An 18,747-nucleotide genomic window follows, 5' to 3' on the forward strand; every position below is an offset into this window, starting at 1 on the left:
AGTACCTTGAAAATAGTGCCCCAGGAAGCCTGAACTGGTGATCCTGCTGACCACAAAAGGCCTATCTGACAGTTTGTGGCCTAAGGGTCAAAGCCTAGTTGAGTAGGTAGGACATCAGGACTACCTGTAACATGACAAATGTGTGACAAATGATCCCACTGCTCTGCTGAGTGCCTCTGCATCTTGTTTATCACCACTGGGACTACCTGTACTGTATCGGTTTACTGACCCATGGTTTTGCCATTAAAGGATTGCCTTTTTCCCCAGCCTTGACAAAAATCCAGTATAACCTTGACTCCAAGAACTCCCATCGGCAGTGGAATCAAAGCTCACAGGTTTAGCAGACCATCACGAGTTAAACCAGCATGGACATCTTTGAGTAAACATCAGCTATCTTGTTGTGCCTATGAATGAACACTAACTTGGTGTAAATGCTGAAATAAAGGCTGTCTGAGTCATTCTGAATCTGCAGAACTTTCCTGTCACCTGGAGTAACAGTTTTACTTGCATATTTTAACCTTGGCCTGAATGACCCACATCACTTGCAAGCACACTGCCTTGCCAACTCAATGACAGCGCAACGGTTCAATCATTGTATAGTCAACCCCACCCATGAAAAAGGACGCACCCTAGACTGGCTTGCGGACCTTAACTGTGCCACTGACATTCTCACCAACACCACGTGGCCGTGGTCAGACCACAACACCATCCTCTTCACGACAGCGATAACCTCTAAACAGACCTTCCAGGATTTTGCGGCATGAAATGGCAAATTTTGCGGCATGAAATGGCAAATTTTGCGGCACAAACCTTTATTTATTGCGGCATTTTTGCGGGACATTTTGTATTAACTGGAGGGTGTAAGATTGCCACATTGCAGGAAATAGGTAGAGTGCAAGGCTAGAAGAGAGCCAGGGTATCATTATTATGTGTCTTTTGTATTAATTTAATAGGAAGAGTCCCAGATGTCTCTGGCTTGGCAGAACAGTGTTTGATTTGGCTACATTTCTGGTTTAATGTTCATGCCTATTTAATAGTATTAACTAAATTGATCATTATCAATTGTAATGCTGAAAATATTCCCCTTCTATGTTCTCCAATCCCCCAAACACCCACAAACATCTCACCAACTCTCCATCATAACTTACATTCCTTAACCTCTCACTCTGTCATACAAATACTCACGTGCTATGTCACACTGTCAAGTCACAATCTGCACTGCCCAGCCCCTGCCACACTCCAAATCATACTCCCAACTCACACCTTACACTCTACAATTCCTCCCTCAATATACAGTCCTTCATTCTTTTGTGCTGCTTCTGCATCTTGCATCTTTTCTCCCATTCTATCACATTCTTCCCTCATCCTTTTTCCCAATCTGCAGCTCACTGCCTCTTTCTGGCCAACCGCTTCCCCTACTTTCTGTACCTCTGCTCGCTCTCAGATTTCTGGCCCACCGCATCACTGCTTCCTCTGCTCTCTTGTGCAGCACTTCCTCCTCTGACCCACTGCTCTTCCTCTGCTTTCTTGCCCATCACTTCACATCTCACCCATCACTCTCCCTCTCTCTCATAGTGTAACCATTTTTATTATTTTTTTTTAAATGTAGATTTTGTCCCAGTTCCTCAAATGAGGGGGCATTTAAAAAAAGAACGGAGGATATGCTATTTTTAGACAACCCATTTTTGGAAATGAGCAGGTCACCTTATTCTCAAAGGTGACCGGCGCATTTCCACAGGCTTGAGCTGTAGCGCAAATTGTGCGCTGGCAGCTGCCTTGAATGGTGTTCTGGGTTGTTTGACCGAAGTGTAATTATTTGCGGCGGAATTGACCGTAGTCAATTTTGCTGCAAATTGATTTGCACTTCAGCCAAACAACCCAAAATGTACCTTTCACCACCACCCGACCCCCTCCCCTACTTAACCGCTTGGTCGCTGCAGCTTCCCCTGCAACCCTGCGGTGCCAGATCCGTCCCTCTAACGCGGGTCGGATCCGTCCCTCTAACGTGGGTCGGATCCGACTCTGCAGGGTCCTTTTTTCGTTATTTTCCTTTTTTTTCTGTCCCCGCCTCCAATTTTGAGGAAAAAGGGGAAAACACTTCTGCAACCACCCTAGACCAAAAATACTAAACAAGGGGAGCGGGTGACACCCCCGCAACACATGTTCAGTATTTATAAAAATCGATCGAATAGTACTGCACGTAATTGGTCAAATTGTAACATTCGATAGATTTTTGTCATCAAAATGGGGAGTACTTTGAATAGAATCGCTCTCCCGACAGTGTTCTGCAAGCTCCCAGCGCCTTTCACAGGGACAGGCACTCTAGGTGCCTGCCGCTGTAAAATGTGACCCAAAAAATGCATTTTTATCCTGTTTGAGGAACAGAAATGCAAGCGACTCAGCAGCGGTTCATACCTTAAAAGAAATGCATGACAGGGTCAGGAAAGACCCTGTCATGCAGTGGCAGCCCCACATCCCGTGCGCGTAGGGTTGCCTACAATTTCTGCACATTTAAAAGTGCATCTTGCTTGGAAATGAGGGATGTGCTTTTAAATTGACAGAAACGCCACTTTATTTGATCAAGGAGGTGAAAAAGGCCATCTGAATGGGCGCGCATATAAAATGTGCCCATTCATGTGTGCCTTGTGGATTGGGCTGCAATTTTTGGGGCGCAAGTGATTTCATTTCTTGTGTAAATAAAAACAAAAAAAAAAAGTTGAGCACCTGGCACCCTGAGGATTCTTTTTTTCAAAACAGTAATTTTTGCAGATTACTTAAAAAAAAAAAAAAATTTTTTTTTTTTTTAAAAGATGCTGTTTTTGCACAAAACGGCCATTTATGCGGCATTTTGCGCAAAACGGCCGTTTTCGCGGCATTTTGCGGGATCGCAAAATCGCAATAAGCTGGAGGGTCTGTCTAAACTGGTTAAAACCACTCTACTTACATCCTCACTACCATCTAGAAGTCTGAAAAACATCAATAAAGACAATATGCTACCACTCTTGCTCCCTATAACCTTTTTTAAAATGAAATGTGTATTAGTTTCCAACATGTCAACCATACAGCTTAGCAAACCACTATACATGTTAATTCTCACATACTGTTTCATGTTGTATTCCCCCCTCCTCAACCCCTTCTTCCCCCTAGCCTACCACCCACTTCGTCCTTCCTCTACTTAGTCCTACAGGCGTTCCTCCACTACTTCCCTCCTGACGGACTGTCTTCTCCCCGGCTTTCCCAGTCAGACCAGGACAGTGTAGCTACTATTTGTCTCCAAGCGATCAGTGTGTCCTCTTCCACCTCCCCTCCTCTACTTGCTGCCTCATTCCATATCGTTGTTTCTGCATTTGCCCATTTCTTGAGATCGTGCCCCCGGTCTCCTACTTGCTTTCCAGTTCATTGCTATCCTACGTTTAGCAAGTATATACGCCAGGTCTTTGAGTTTGCTCACACGCTTAGCTTTTCTAGGCCTGGGGAACCCCCCCTAATAGGCATGCCCACGGAGAGTTCCCATCTCGGTTTATCTTTTTTTCTGCCATGAAGTTGGCCACCTCCCTCCAAAATTCTCCTATTTCGGGGCAAGACCAAAACGTATGTACCATTCCTGCATTCACTTCCCCGCATTTTGGACATGTCTGTGTTCCTGCGTTTTTAAACTTAGCTATTTTCTTGGGGATCATGTATGCTCTGTGGGTAACAAACAACTGAATCTGTTGCAATCTCACGTTTCTCGATACTTTATGTGATATCATTGCACCCTACACCACAGCCCATCTCCCATTGATTCTCCCACATCATACTTCCAGTCTAGTCTTGTCTGGAACACCTCTTTCCCAACCTTAGACATCAGCAGCTCATATATACGGGAGACCTCATGGCCTCCTTTCGATAGGTCATAAAATGTTTCTATGACAGCCTCTGGCTGTGGAGCCAACTCTGCTTCAGACCATGTACCTTTGATCATCTTCACTAGCCTAGAGTATGTTATATACTGTCCCTTATGTAGTCCTGTGTCTTCCACCAATGTGTCAAACCCCTTCGCCTTCCCGTCTTGCCACACATCCCCTATTGTCACTATGCCTTTCGGTTCCCACTGATTTCTGATGTTCAGCCTCATTTGCTCATCTACTCCTTCTAGTACAACTAGCGGTATCTGCGGTGAGCACGGGAACGGGTTCTCCATCAGCTGCCAGGCTCTCCACCACATCTTCCTTCCCAGGTCTAAGAGTCTGCCTTTTCCCTTCTGCTGTAGTTTTGGCAACCACATTCTTTCGTTCAAGAAGTAAGGGGTGCTTACGGCCCCCAACAGTCTAGACTCAGATGTATGTGCCTCTTGATAACCACCTTGCTACATTTTGGAGTTGGCTAGCCAGGTAATATACTTCAAAATTGGGCAACCTTATGCCTCCCTGTTCATATGAGTTCTGTAGCTACCACAATGCTATTCTATTCCTAGAATTGTGCCATATAAAACCCCTGCATATGCTCTGTACTATTGAGAAAAATCGTTTAGGTATCATGTAGGGGATGTTCGCAAAATAATGTAATAGCCTGGGTACTACCACCATCTTTAACAATGCTACTCTACCCATCATGGTCAAAGGCAGCTTGGCCCAGAATGCCATACTGTTTTCCATTTTAGAAACTGCCTTCACAGTATTCTGCCTATGTTCAACTTCAGAATTATGATGTACATCTATGCCCAGGTATCTGAACGTCTCTGTTTCCCACTTTATTTGTTGTACCGGTAGTTTATGTTGTTGCATTCCTACACATCTGCCCAGGAGGAATATGCTTGATTTCTTTGGGTTGATTGTTATGCCGGATAGCATTGCATATCTTTCCCTAACCTCCAGAATATACTGTAGATTCTCTTCCGGGTACCTCATCTAGAGCAGCATGTCATCTGCGTACATCGATATCAAGTGTTGTCCTCCCTTAGTGTACAGATGTCTACTTCTCCATACTGCTGTCTTAAGTATGCCGCTAAGAGTTCTAATGCTGGAATAAAAAGCATCGGGGAACACGGACATCCCTGTCTGGTGCCTTTGCTCAGTTGCCACTGTTCTGAGTTGTTCGCGCCCGTCCCGACTCGTGCCAGCAGTCCACTATATAGTATCTGGACCCATCTCAGATATACAGGCCCAATGCCATATTCCTTTATTCCTTTAAAACAGCCACTAGCCAGGGCCACTTGACCGAGTCAAAGGCTTTTACCGCCTCAAGTGAAATTATTGCCACCTCTTGGAAGCCCCCCTGTACATGATCTATAACATGATGGAGTCTTCTCAGGTTGTCGGATATGTTCCTACGTGGGATGTACCCCGTTTGGTCAGAGCGTATCAGTTTTTTTATGACTAGTCTTAACCTAATCGCCATCACTGCTGAAGGAACTTACTGTCCTGATTAAGCAGCGAGAGCAGTCTATAGGACCCGCAATCCGTGTCCGGTTTATAGGGTTTGAGGAGCGGAATAATGATTGCTTCGCGTAGATACTTGGGTAATGTACCTGTGCTAAACGCTTTAACATTGCCAGCACTGAGGGGAATAATTCCGTCCTGTAAGCTTTGTAGAACTTTAGACTCAGGAGTCCATCTGACCCTGTGGCTCTACTAGAAGGCAGTAGCTTAATCACCTGTTCTAGCTCTTCTAATGTTATTGGAACCTCTAAGTTCTCCCTTTCTGGTGTTCTGCTGCCTCAAGTTTGGGGAGTGTAATCTCTGTTAATGCCTCCTGCACGTCTGTATCTTCTCCTTCGGTGGAGTCAGCCTATAGGGCCTCATTACACGGATGGCGGTAACCATGGCGCTATTAGCGCCATGGTTGCCGCCAGTATTTTTACTAATTCCGCCTTGGTGAATGGGGGAATTACCGCCCCATTCCAAGGTTGGCGGGGCGGTAATTCCCCATTCACCAAGGCCCTTCCCCATTCCCATTTGAGCCCTGTAAGACTATTTTATTTAGCATTTTTATACAGCGCCACTGTATGGGTTTAATGCATTGCTATATTGTGGTACAGCAAAGCATGTGTTGCCAGTGTGACATGGATATGTATATGAAGACAGGCTATTCAGTCAAAAACGATTTCTACATCTAAAATGCAAACAATTTTTTACATGTAAAATGCACATTTTTTTTTCTTTTCCCATCTGAAATGCCTATGTTGCAGGAGACACATTAAAGAATTAATGAATTAACACCATTAACAGTACTAACATAATTTTAATTTTTAATATTGTAATGTGTTCTCCAGTGCAAAATGAGGCAGGCTGAAACTCACACTAGACTGTGTGCAGATTTTTTTTTTTCTCTCTCTGTGCTCTGTCCACAGTATTTGCAGGATGCAAAATATGCACCAGGAAATGAGTAGGTACAGTTTCTAAACTGTATAAGCCAAGCCATTGTTGAAGAGAAGGAGGGTAGGACATGATAGAATTTTATTGGTTGAACTCGTTTTGTAGGCTGTAACAGAGCTTTTCTGAAGAATCTCGGGGGGATAGAAGAGTAGAAGACATTTTGCACAGCTCGGAGAAAGACTTGGCTGGTGTGCCTGGGGAGTTTCCTGATTGAGAAGAAGGTCCCAGTGCACTGCTGCACAGGCTGGGAAATTCCAGTCAATAAGCCCTGGCTTGAGTGACGGCAGATGCACGTCCTCGCTGGGGTGCTTTAAGAGGGAGCACTGAGCCATTTCCAGAAGGCGACCAGCCTGAGGAATTCGCATGCAGAATAAGCTCGGTAATTATCTTGCAGAGTGCGGGGCGGTGTGCGTGTGTGCGAAACCTATTCAGGCAGAGTAGAAGAAGAGGAAATTTCTGGATTTAATCAACATGTCTAATGTTGCAAATTGAATATTCTCTTGCCGCATCTCTTCTCATTTTGTTACAGATAATGTTGTTGCTGTGCAATTTCCATTTATCTCTGTAAAAAGGGTAAGATGGTGTTGAAATGCAATTGTTTATAATACACACACATATATGAAATCAGATGTGTAGTGTATTTTTGTTTTTCTCTTTTCTTAGTGCATCTACCATTACAGCACTGGTAATATGGGGAAGAGTTTTAAGCAGTGTATAAGTGTGTGTGTGTGTGTGTTTTCTGAATGGAACATAACAACATAGTCTGCTGGAGGTAAATGAGTCAGCAGAGAGACTTCTGGATATAGTTCACTAATGTAAATAAATTAGTGATATACCACATGTTTAACTCGCTGGTGTAGATAAATCAGTGAGAACAGCCCAAGGTGGCACTCCATATGAAAATGTGGTGTTTCTGAAATGTAGGCCTGAGATCTCTCTAGTGATCACACAAACAATCTAAACAAAAATAAGGGGTTCTGGATATTGGGGCCACATATAAAACAAAGGAATTATGCTTACCAGAAATACCACCAACAACGCATACCACCAACAAAAGGTATACTAACTAAATATATCTGAGTACTGAAATAATGCATATCCACTATATTTCTATAATACCAAACACAATCTGAATGCAATGAGTGATTATTACTGAATTATTATATTTTTGGCGGTAAGAAAATACCGCTAGGCCCCAAATCTACACAAAATACCCAACATATTTATGGTGCGTTGGCCGGGAAAGTGATCACAGAGCACCTACTGGGCGTGGCAAGTGTGCCTCACACTGCCATCTGTACATAAAAGGGAATCCATTTCATAATAGCAGTGTGTCACTAAAAACAAATTTCAGAATGTCACAAAGGGAAACCACATTCTCAGACCTAGTGCAATATTTAGAGGCAAAGTTATTTGCACATGGGACGTGGTCATCGAATAGTACCTCAGAATGGCATGACCGCATTCAGGGTGAGGTGCAGAAAGAAAAACTAGACAATATTTTTGCAGAAGGCAGCATAATTCTGTCTGCCTTACAAGGTTATTGAATGCAGCCGATAAAAATGCAGAGAAAGATTGTCTAATACGGCTATGCGCCAAGATCTGGTTTATTTTGAATAGGTCCCTGCGAATGCAGGAAAATGATACCCAGCTAATTAACAGGTTAAAGACTGACTTAGATGGGGCAAGTAAGAAAGAGGAAATGTTAAGAACAGAGTTGGATGTATGCCAAAAAGACATGCAGTTAAAATGCAGAGATTTTGATGCTCAATTGTCCAAAAGCAAGAAACAGTTTGAGGACAGTGAGCAAGAATTGGTACACTTAAAAGCATTAGTGGACCACTTTAGACAAGATAAAGATGAGGTGGTTTCAGAGATGCAAGTTTTACAAAATGAAAATTTTGAAAATGAAAGTGACCTCCAAAATGTAGAACAACAGGTGATTAAAATGCTTCAAGAAAGAGACAAGCGAAATACGGAATTTAATGAATGCCAAATGCAAATGAGCGACATGCAGGAGGTAATTAATAAAATGAGTGATGAAAACAACTATTTGCAAAACGAAGCAGACAGGCTCCTTAAAAAGTGTAAGGACTTAGAACAGCAAATGTGCATTCCCAGGTCCCAGGAGAGGCGGCAGGGTACTACATTCAATGGAGTGGAGGTGAATTCTATTTCTACCCAAAGAGCTAGTGCTCCGGTGACTGAACTTGGTTGCAGCACCCTTGGGGGATTTGATACTCCCATTGGGGGCCGCCACCAATCCCATACACCTGGAACCAGGGTTGAGTCACCAGGTAGTGCAATTCCATGCATTGCAACAAGTAGCCCCATAAAGATAATGGGCCTCATTACAACTCAGGCGTTAAGGGTTAACGCCGTCGTTAACCCTTAACGCCTGATTCCGATTTTAACGGCTGCTTTTAGCAGCCGTTAAAATCCATGGCGCTAACCTGCCATGATGCTAATTACGCCACCGTAATTTACGGTGGCGTAATTAGCGCCTTCCCCACTCCCATTATGCCCTATGGGGCAAAAATGGGAATGGGGAAGGGAAAATGGGAAATGGGGATTTACCACCCCACTCACCTTGGAATGGGGCGGTAAATCCGCCATCCACCATGGTGTAAACGTAGTTTACACCATGGTGGTAAAGTTGGCGCAATTAGCGCCTGGGTCGTAATGACCCCCAATGAAATCTATTAAAGCCCTGATCAAACCATTTAAAAAAAGAGGGGAATGCTGCATTGAGGATCACTTAGAAGTGGTTCATGACATTTTTAAAGCCCTCCAAATCCCTAAGGAACAGTACAGGCAGTATTTTCATTTAACTTTAGATGCTCCGACGGCCAGCAGCATAAGGGGATTAAATGAACAGCAGAATATGACATCGGCGGAGTTTGAAAAAGAAATTAGGCGTCATTTTTCTCCTTTCCAGTCATTACAGGAGGCAAAGAAAGTTGCTTACACAATCACTGCTGGGCCTAATACATCCCCTCGCCAGTTTGTACAAGATTTAAAAATTGCATTTTCTCGCTTTGATGTATCTTGTGACCCCAATTCTAATGAATTTAAAACTGCCTACTTCTATGGGCTACAGAAAGACATCATATCTCAATTGGTCTGTGAATTTGATCGTGACAAGTCCCTTGAGTGGATTGTGCATCAAAGCACAAAACTATATGAGGTACTCTATTGTCAGGGTAGAGAAAGTGATAAAATGAAACATACTAGACCTAAATCTAAAGAACCCTCAGCAACAGTGATGGAAATCAGGTCAGCCAAAATGTCCCTTGAGTCTGCTCAAAGTCTAGGTAAAAATAATTCGGCACCTGAACAAAGGTTTAATCAACAAAGGTCATCACACTCTGCACCAATGTTTCAATCACATGATCCTAGTAATAGGGAGAGCTACATCAGCCCTAGTTATTTAGGAGATAGGCCCCGGGCAGGCTAACGGCCTGATATGTCCAATATGAACAATAACCAGAGACAAAATCAAGGTCAAAGAAATGATGGTCCCTACCAGACATTGGGGACACAGAGCAAATTTGATCCCAACACCATGATATATGGTCATCAGGATAGACCCCGATATGTGGATCGATTTGCTGATAATGGGAATCAACATAGGAGCCAGTACCCACAACATGAGAGACAGGACATGAGACAGAACATGAATTACACCCCACGGCAGTACAATGATTCCCCACCAGAGGACTATAATCATAGGATGGGCGCACCCCGCTCTCCTCCACAAATGAATCAAGAGTTCAGAAACCATCCCAATAGAAATCACTCACCTGAGAGGTATCGGAATAGATCCAATCAGGGGGAAAACAACCAATATCGATCTAGGCCACAGAGAGAGGATTCTAGAGAGATGGAAAGATTCCAGTGTCTCGAGGCCCAAGTGAAGATGTTGGCTGAACAAATAGGAAGGCTCTGTACAGTACAAAAACAGCATAAAAGGAGGGGGCAGATGGCCATAGCAATGACCGGGGAGCTTCTGAAAAGTGACTAAGTACTCAGGATACCTACAACGCCGAAAAGACAGATTGCTCTGATGTAATTTCGCATAATGACTCTGAGATGTCTAATGATTTAAAAATGAAAATGCCAGTAAGTGAACATGTAACAGAAAGTGCAAATACTTCTGAAAGAGAGGTACGGTTTAACCTAGAGCTAAATCAAACATTGAAGATTTGTACAAATGAAATAAGAAAACCTGAAACTCCAAAAGAACAAAGAGACAGATTTAAGAAAAATGACTCATACATGGGGAATACCAGTAAACAGGGAGTAAGTGGGGATGCTATAATTTCTTCCCTGGACACTCAGAACAATGACCAAACACAGACAGAAAAAGGAAATACTCAAAAGGAGGGTACAGGTCAATCACCTGAAGAATTCTTTGAGCCACATATTTTTGAAGAGGCTGAAAGGGCTGGTACCACACTAAATGATCACAAATGCACAGAATTAAACAATGACAGATTGCTGAATGATGTTGTTACACATGTTCAGTTGGAAGGTTGTAATGTGGCCCCTGATGATACCTGGATGGATAGGCGAACAGTGGCCACACTCCAAAAAACCTCTGAACATGGAGAAATGAATAAAGTCTATCGCGCAGAAATTGACAAAAAGGAGGGAAAAATGTCTTTTCATTTACCAATGTGTTTAGCCAAAAGTGAAAAAGGCCTGAGAAAGGTGAGCCCCGAAATCAGTAAGAATTCATACTTCTTATGTGTGTTAGAGGAAGTTGAAGACAGGTATTATGCTCCCATCACTGTAGAAGAAAAATGGCAAACATTTGCAATGATTGACACTGGCGCACAGGCCACAATTATGTCTAAGGAGCTGGTAAAGAGTATCAATTAAGGGAGATCCCCACAAAATCAGATCACGGTGAAGGAAAATCAAGGCCCAGAGCATAACTTTAACGGGTAGGAGGTGCCCATTATAGGTATAACTGAGGTTGACATAAAAATAGGAAAACACAGAATGAAACAAGAGGTATTGATCACGTCTCTTTGTGAAATTCCATTTCTGATGGGGACAGATTGCATGAAAAGATTGTCTCCTCTCATAGATGGGGTAAATGGAGTGCTGTGGTCCTTAACCAAAAAACCATTGAGACCTAAGAAACTAAAATCACAAAACAGCAACATAAATGAATGTCACACCGTTGCCAAAACAAATGATGCAGTGGAGATTTATCTCCAGAATAGTTGCATACCTAGTGTCACTGTTATATTAATGTGTCAAGACAAAATGCAGAGCGACAATGAAAAACTACCTGTACAAATATTCTTGGACCCAAGGAAAAACTGGCAGACAGCCATAGGTGAGCACACCTTATGTTTTTATTTAAAGGAAAAGACATGCAAACAGGATACTGCTCCTAAAGCAGGTTCAGGAAAAACACATTACCATTCTTGCTGAAATACACATGGAAGATGAGCAACCATGGGTTCATGTTGGTATAAGTGACTGTTTTAAAACAATAAAACCCACTTTAGCGCTTGAACAGGAAAGGAGCTTCATTAATGAGAAATTGTTGCAAAAAATAATGGAGAGGGAGGAGATCCCGAAATTTAGGATTAAAAACCAGTATGTTTCTGGGTTGGACAGTCCAGACTTTGAAAACCGAATTGCAGGAAGATGCATGCTGAAAATTAGTATTGGGCAGAAAACAATTTACCATAATGTATGGATAGTGAGTGGAGCACAAAATGACTTTTGCATGGGCAATGACATAATGCACAGAATGTGTATGGTGCTAGATTTTCTTAATCAAAAAATATGGTCACGCCAAGGTGGGCCGGTACCTGAATTTGAAGACAAAAGAAGGGCTTATCACTGTGCACAACTGGTCCCTTATGCAATTGAATTACAAATGAGGAAAGATACTATTATCCCTGCATTTACCAAACAGTTTGCAATAACACTGAAATGCAAAAATGGACAGCAGATGAAAGATTCTGATGCATTTGTGTGCCTGAATGAATCCATAAAACAGCAAGGCCTGGATTATGAATACATTCCATTGGTAGGTATTGGTGAAGGGTCTGTAAAAATTATGATTAATAATAAAAGTTGCCAAGATATTAATTTAGAGGAAAATTCCCCATTAGGAATGGCCATACAAAAATCACATTATACTGCAGATCTAAATAACATGGTGATTGGAAATATCCCTGAAAAGTATGTAGATGCCAAGGGTGAGTTGCCAGAATACCTGGACTCTCAGCCCAAAGGAATATTTAAAGTTCATTCTGTGTACCCTTATGATTCAAGTGAGACAGTGTGCTGTTATCAAGAGAATTGTATAACATTTGACTTAAGTGAAAATGAAATGGAAAATCAGCCCATTGAAATGGAAGATGACATGCCAAAACATGTAAAAGTGGCAGCTTTACAAAGAGACACAGCCACACAGCTAGAGGAAAGCGCTGAGATTCCCCTACCAGAACATTTTCCAGAATTTTCCAAAATGGTAGAGGAGCAGATCTTATTAGCGGATGCGTGTGACAACGATGAGGATAGAAATGAATTGAGGAAGATATTTATAGAATTTAAAGATGTATTTGCAAAAGACGCTTATGATTGCGGGCTAACTAATTTACATGTGGCCACACTTCCGGAAGGGTGTAGCAGAAGTCCAGTATTTGTACGCCAGTATAGACTACCGCTGGCATGTTTAGAATCATTGGCAGAGATTATTAAAAATTTAGAATCGCGGGGAATCATAAGGCCTATCCATAGCACATCCAACACGCCCATTTTAGATGTGTTAAAGCCAAATGGTCAATGACGGCTATGTGCAGATTTGAGGGAGTTAAATAAAAGAGTACCAGTGTCCAGATGGCCACTGCCATTCATTGATCAGGGCCTAGCTCAGGTACATGGTTCAAAAGTGTTTACCACATTAGATCTCACCTCTGGATATTGGTGCGTGCCATTGGCAGAGGAGATACAGAATTTATTTTCCTTTACATTTGACAGGACTCAATACGCATGGGTTAGAACTCCGTTCGGGTACGTTAATATTGGGAGTGAATTTGGAATATTTTTGAGGAAGGCCATGCCCGATGCAGCAGAAAGAGGAACCATAATTTATGTAGATGATGTCCTGATAAAAAATGAAAGCTTGAGAAGCCATTTTGATGAAATAAGACATGTTCTTGGCCAATTGCAGAAAACAGGTGCCAAAGTATCTTTACAAAAAGCACAATGGTGCAAGAAAAAAGTGAATTTTCTAGGCCATGAAGTAACTGAACATGGACTAAATCCACAAAAGAAGAAAATAGAGGCCATAAAAAACGTAAAGACTAGAAAAAAGTGAAAGGGGTAAAAAGTTTATTAGGAATGACAGGCTATAACAGAAAGTTCATTGAAAATGATGCTGAAATCACTCAACTATTAACTAAACTGCTAAAACTGAATATACCCTGGAAATGGGAAAAAGAGCAGTCTGAGGCGGTAGCCAAACTGAAGGAATGTCTTGTAAAGGCACCATGTTTAGCATACCCCATAAAGGATAGGGGTTTCTTTATAGAAATAGGTTTCTCTGAACATTGTATGTCAGCAGTATTGTCGCAAAAACATGATTTGAATCACAAAACCATTGCCTATGCAAGTAAGGCATTTTCCCAAGTTGAAATGAAATTCAATGAATGTGAAAAGACCCTATTAACCACAGTGTGGGCGCTACAGCATTTCCGCCCCATTGTTCAGGGAGAAAAGGTGATTATTGAAACAAATCATCAACCTTTGCAATTTTTAGAGAGTAAAAGGATTAGGTCAGGTAATCTAGCGCAGTCCAGAATCACTTCATGGACGCTGGCAGTACAGGGTTTTCCTGTAGAAGTGAGATATGGACAAAATAAAAAGAGCCCAATCGCTCAAGGTTTAGCAGATTTACATGACTGTGCAGCTGAACAAGTATCAAACGAACTGGAAGTGGAACATAATTTACAGGAATTTGAACAATCATCACACAAAGCTTTTGATGAAAAGACATGCAAGGAGTTGCCAACTGTATATGTTGATGGTTGTGCTTTTCACATTGAAAATGACAGTAATAAACAATTAGTGTCAGGAATAGGAAATGTCTGGTTGAAATGTGAAGGCATCCCCAGCATAGGGATGAGAATTGGAGCTAGGAGCAGTCAAGTAGCGGAATTGGCAGCCATTTATAAAGCAATTGCTACTGCAGTTGATAATAAATTCAGTGAAATTGTCCTAGTGACTGATTCTGACTATGCACGAAATAGTTTTGTGGAATATTTACCTGGCTGGAAAAAGAGAGGCATGATTACATACAACAAAAAGCCACTTAAACATGGGAAAATGATACAAGCCACAGATAAATTGGTGTCAGAAAATGATTTGACAATATACTGGAGAAAAATTTGTGGGCTTTTAAAAACTCCAGGAGAGGATAAGGAGGGAAATGATAAGGCAGATCACCTGGCTAAAATTGGGGCTGTGATGGGAGAATTACTACCTATTGAACATTTACTGGGTGAAATACAGATTGATGCAGTAACACGTTCTAAAACACCAAAGGAGACAGAGCAACCAGTGGTACAATGGAGTTACAATACACCAGACCAAGATTTGATTGAGGCACAAAAGAATGATCGAATTTTGGGAATCTATTATAAACATTTGCTTGATCCTGAACAAAATCCTTTAACAGAAAATGATTGTGTGGGAAAAGAAGAATTGAGGGTGCTATTAAAAAATAAAATACGAATTAGATTACAGGATGGACTCATGGTTAGAGAGTCCATAACAGGACAGATACAATGGGTGGTACCCCTTTCATTCAGAGGGTTAATGCTACACAATGCACATGATGCTATAACTGCAGGCCACAGAGGTTCACAGAAAACATTGGAAATACTAAAAGATTATGCTTATTGGCCACATATGTCCCAAGATGTAGAATTATATACTAGAGGATGTCTAGTATGCGCCCAATGTAAACCTGATTCACCAATGCAGAGAGCCCCATTAATGAAAAGAGGCCTAACTCTTCCATGGTCAGATTTGCAAATAGACTATGTAGGGCCTGTGAAGAGGTCGAGCAGAGGGAACCGTTACATTTTAAGTGTGGTGTGTTTGATGTCGAAATGGATTGAGTGTATTCCTGCACCAGATTGTAGTGCGCAAACAGCAGCCACATTGCTAGTGAATCATGTGTTTTCAAGGTTCGGGTTGCCACAAATAATTGAATCAGACAGAGGAAGTCATTTCACTAGTGCTCTAATGAGTAAGGTATGGCAAATACTGGGTGTGAAAAGAAAACTACATATTGCATATCGGGCGGCTTCTCCAGGTGGAGTTGAACGGGGCAATAGGTCTGATATGGACATATTAAAGAAATTTGTGGCAGAAGCAGGTTCCAGCTGGGATTTACATTTACCTTTGGTTTTGATGGCAATCAGATCAACTCCTGCCAAAGCAACAGGTATTAGCCCCCATGAGGTCTTGACAGGTAGGAAAATGGTGTTGCCACAACACCTGCTATACAGAACACATGAGCAGACACTTGTGAGTGCATCCACAGTTCATGAATACATTGATGAACTGAGGAAGCATTTACAACATGCATTTGCTTTTGTACAGAGAAATCAATCTAGAAAGAGCTGCTGACATTGCCAAATCATATTATGATGAAAAGTCAACAGTAAAGGAATATTGTGTAGGGGATCAGGTGTATAAATTTCATTTTGGAAAAGGTAAACAGAAAAATTCCAAATTCCTAGCAGCCTGGCAGGGGCCATTCCGATTATAGATAAAATCTCTCCTGTAGTTTATAAAATTTTAAAGACTGAAGGTGAAACAGCAACAGAACAGTTTGTGCATGTGAATCAGATTAAGCCATGCCATCCCAGACATGCAGTTAAACGCCTTGAGCGTGTAGAAACAGATAAAGTCCTTTGAACATAAAAAGTGAAATAAGTGGGTCCAGACAGAAGGTAGCGACAGAGAAGTTAAATAAAGATGGTTGATTATTATAATGGCACATAAACACTGTAATATATATATATATATATATATATATATATATATATATATATATATATATATATAAACAAAAAAAATAAGAAGCTGAAGTTTATGGAGTTGGTGTGCAGAATGAAAATGTATTAAATATTGAATGCTGTTTTATGTATGATTGTTTTCTTTTTAACCTGTGCTTACTTTCAGAAGGCGAAAGAAAAAGGGCGAAATGTTTTACAAAACATGTTTTATTTTTGGCAAAAGGGTGAAATTAGTATTGCGCTATATACTTAATTTGTTTCTTTTCGATTTGATTTAGAATATTAACATATTTGTACCGGAGGTCACGGGAGATGATGGAGTCCTGGAGCCCATGTGGACGGATTCCGGAGAAGCCCCGGAAGGGCCTAAAACCAAGGCTGCAAAGCAATCAGCATTGAAGACGACACCAGCAATATGGTTAATGATGATGATATTCGGAGGGAAATTCTAAAATTCAGAAGCACAGGTTGTCATTGAGCCTGGACCAGCATCTGGTATCGCGGTAGAAGAGGCACCAGGATTCATCATGAGCGATAGGAGGATGATTTTCCAGAATATCTACGTACCATTGAATCCTGAGATTTTGATTGAAAAACATTTGAACCATACTGGAATTAAGGTTGAACAGACTAAAGAGTTGTTGGAAACAAGAAAAGAGGACGCTAAGCAGTCAATAAGAGATATATTGATGTAATTGGAAAAAACATTTGTGAATTCAGCAGACATTAAGAAGAGGAGAGGAAAAAGAGGAGCGGTGATGCTCGCGATCTCATTGGTAATGTCTATAGTTGGAGCCATAATAGGTACCACAATATCAACAGCCAATGCCATTTCAGTAGGAACGCTGAGTGCTAAAGCACAACAACTGAGTGTTGACCTAGAAATAATACAAAAAACATTAGATGGGATTAGAGGAGGATTGGATGAACAAATAAGATTCATAAATGAAACTGCAATTGTACTGAATGAACAAGCGGATGTGATGCAACGGGCAACTAAGCTAATTATTAAGCATGACAGAACTTTAAATGAAATATTGAATATAATGAGTCCTGTTGATAGGCTATTAACAAATTATATGAGAGAAGTTCAAACTGCAATTTCACAATTGATTCAAGGACATATTCCCTTGTATTTTGTTTCGCAGGATATTATTCATCAAATGATAGAAAGGTTGACCAGGAGGGAAATTGATGTGGTACAGGTAAAAATTGCATTTGAAATGGGTAATGCAATGCCATTATATGTGGACTTGGAAAGGTTGGAGATTGTTTTTTTTAATATGCATCCCATATGTAGCTTCTGATCTTATTTATCAAACCAAGTGGGCACACAACGTGGGGTTTTGGCAAGAGGACAAATTTATTAAGATTAAGACTCTAGAAGTGGTGGCATTCCAGTCATGGGAGCCTGAAGTTTACTTGATACCAAACTTGGAAACGTGTGTCAAATTTAAAGAACAAAATTATATGTGCCCAAGTAAACCGTTTGTTCCTGATGCCACAGATGCTATTTGTGGTTTGAAATCTAACCCAAGTATATCAGAAGGATGTGAAGTGATCATTAGCAATATGGGGAGTGAAGAACTGGCACAGGCTAAGATGGTCAGAGGTAAATGGTTGGTCAGCACCTGTTTAAAAAACATGACAGTAGTGCACTTGAATCATGGAAAATATGTGGTTAAACAGGTGAAATATAATGTTTTTTACTTACAGGTTCCAAAGGATACAATTGTGTCAATTGGAGGGTTAACATTGTTTCACGTGACAAATGATATTTGGGAAAGCAAAGTAGAAAATATTTAATTTTTTCAAAGGGATGCATTTCCAATAGACCCGGATGTGGAGTTTTTATTGAATCATAAAGAGAAACATGTAATGAAAATGAATCTAAGAAAAAACAATATTACAGTTAGTAACTTGGGTATAATGGAAGTGGAAAGGTTTAATTGGGGAACATGGGGGGGAACGTTCAATAGTGGGTTTAGCTGTCCTGGTCCTAATCATGGGTGGATGGTTGATGTTAACAGTAAAAATGAAAATGTTGCTAATGTTAGTAACTGCAACAGGGAGAGAAAGATATCCCAATACGCATACATTTTAAAAGAAGAAAAAAGCAAGTTGTTTTTTTTCCCAATTGGCTTGGATTATAGACGAATTTTCAAAAAAAAAAAGGAGGGAATATGTAGGACTATTTTATTTAGCATTTCTATGCAGCGCCACTGCATGGATTTAATGCATTGCTATATTGTGGTACAGCAAGGCATGTGTTGCCAGTGTGACATGGATATGTATATGAAGACAGGCTATTCAGTCAAAAACGATTTCTA

Source organism: Ambystoma mexicanum, chromosome 14 (assembly GCF_040938575.1).
Source record: "Ambystoma mexicanum isolate Mex_15411 chromosome 14, UKY_AmexF1_1, whole genome shotgun sequence".
Lineage (NCBI taxonomy): Eukaryota > Metazoa > Chordata > Amphibia > Caudata > Ambystomatidae > Ambystoma > Ambystoma mexicanum.